The 2,305-nt window shown below is 30.7% G+C and overlaps 1 long non-coding RNA gene across 1 annotated transcript; it reads right to left on the reverse strand.

Moving 5' to 3' along the window:
- Positions 1-316: 316 nt before the first annotated feature.
- On the reverse strand, positions 317-2,305 carry LOC115886893. Its single transcript, XR_004050957.1, has 2 exons — positions 2,255-2,305; positions 317-522 (listed from the first exon to the last, which is right to left on the reverse strand). It is a non-coding gene; the product is annotated as an uncharacterized LOC115886893 (long non-coding RNA).

Here is a 2,305-nt window from a genome sequence, read left to right on the forward strand (position 1 = left end):
TCTCGAGCATTAGGCAAATTAATATACTTACAATACTTTTAGGCAACTTAATACAAATTTGTCGTCTTTTTGTTAACGCAAAAATAGCACACCCAAACTTCAAAATTAACTAATGATGATAAGTTTTGAATGAATCAAAATGTTTCTGTTCAACTAAAATTGATAAACTTAAATCGAAAACACGGTTCACAAGCATATTTTTGTTCGATTTTGCTTAATCAATAAAAATCGTTCAATCAAAATCTTGCCGAAATATTGAACATGTTTCTTTTGAGTTTCTTTAATAAATAATTTTATTTTATTAAATAAAATACCACTTTAATGTTCTTAAGTGTCTTTTATTTCGATAGGCAATGACATATTTAAAGCTAGTGATTGATTTAAATAAATTTGTTCAAGCGTATTTTGGTGCTAGTGTATTAACTTTGGCGATGTATTCTTCTTTGGCCTTGCTTGAAGCTAACCCTTTCTTTCCATTCCATGCGCTCCACTTGGCAGCTGCAACTGAATCACCTGGCTTAGCTGCAATTGGTATAAAAAATAATTAATTTCTAATAAGTTTCCCACACAAGTTTTTAGAAATTTAAAGAATAAAGAAGAGCCAGGTCCAAGTAATGACGTCTAAGGCTTGACCTCGCCAAAATTATCATCGATTGCCATTTCCCAGCCGTCATTGACGCCCTTTTTATGTTTTTTTGTCATTGTTTGGATGTCATATTCTTCCCTGACTGGTTGGTCTGATGAACAGACTTTACTTTAAAAGGGAAATTAAAGGCAGTTGAAAAAGTGTTAAGTTTAAGATTTGTACTGCATATGTTACACTCATTAGCTACTACACTACACACTTTCATTTTGGCATTACTAAATGCTTAATTTTATTGTTAATCACTCTAATTACTAAGTCACAGATTAATAGGAAAATATCAGTGAGAAATTAAACAAAATCGTATGTCTGTAATATTTTATCTTGTATCTAATATTCCAGTCCATTGTATTTTTTTGTATCTCCTCAACCTTATGCATGTGGGGTCACAATAAAATTTATGAAATTTTTAACATTTTAATATAACTTTATTGTTTTAATTTATCGTGTATTAATTGTTATATTATATTAATCAGGGTTTATTGTACTGTGAACTGGTCAAAAGTAATAATGAAACTAAAATTTATGCAATTTTTTTTAAATATACCGTATGCCTACCATATCGTTGCTTATAATGTTAGTTCATTGCTTTTTTATCGAATTAGTTTGAAATTTTCTTGATTGCAGAACCAATATGGCAGAATTTTGAAGTTACTGCTAACAATCAAACCGTCTACTAGATATTATAATCCCATGAGAAAATCAACCGGTATACAGGGTGCGTCTCATAAGTGTCTCGCCCCTATAACTTTTTTATTTTTTCAGATAAGAAAACGAAATTTGGTATGTTAGGTTAGTATATGACTAAAATTAGGATTGATTGACATATTCAATTATTTTCGGTCACTTCCTGTTTTACAGGAAATGACTACAACTTTTGATTTTTAAATGGCACCTTCGGTAATGACATATCATATGTTAACTTTTGATATTTTTGCATATGGTTTATTTGCAATTGTAAAATGCAGTTCATAACGACAATATGACTCGAAATACCAAATGTGTGGTATAAAATTATTCGTAAAAAATGCTTTTTCCAAATATGCTAATGACCCACCCTCAATGGAACCATTTGAAAAAATTGAGATATGATTAAAAATTCGATCTGGACATTTTAACCGGCCAGGACAGGACTATAAAAACGTTACACAATCAAAACTATTTTTCCAAGACTCCTTGATTAAAAATTGGTGTTTTTAACGCAGCCATGGCACTCTAGATTGAAATTTAAAATTCGATATTTTATTAAGCGAGAATATCACAAGTTTACATATGATACGTCATTCTATTCAGAGTGTCATTTTCTAGCGGATAAAGAAAAAAATTTCGAGGGTGCCATTTAAAAATCAAAAGTTATAGTCATTTCCGGTGAAACAGGAAGTGACCAAAAACAATTGAATACGTCAATCTATCCTTTTGTCATATAACAATCCAATTTATGTCATATACTAACACACCAAATCTCGTTTTTTATCTAAAAAAATAAAAGAGTTATAGGGGATGAACCACTTTTGAGACGCACTCGGTATATTATTCTCCCACGCTTGAATAAATTTCCGCCAAAAGACCAAAATTTCCGCATGAGCACCTCTACTATGAGGAATTACTTACGTATATTCGTATCCCCTACAGTACTCTGTTTGTATAATGCATAAATTTCCA

This window comes from Sitophilus oryzae, unplaced genomic scaffold, assembly GCF_002938485.1.
Source record: "Sitophilus oryzae breed Bouriz unplaced genomic scaffold, Soryzae_2.0 scaffold_515_pilon_pilon, whole genome shotgun sequence".
NCBI lineage: Eukaryota > Metazoa > Arthropoda > Insecta > Coleoptera > Curculionidae > Sitophilus > Sitophilus oryzae.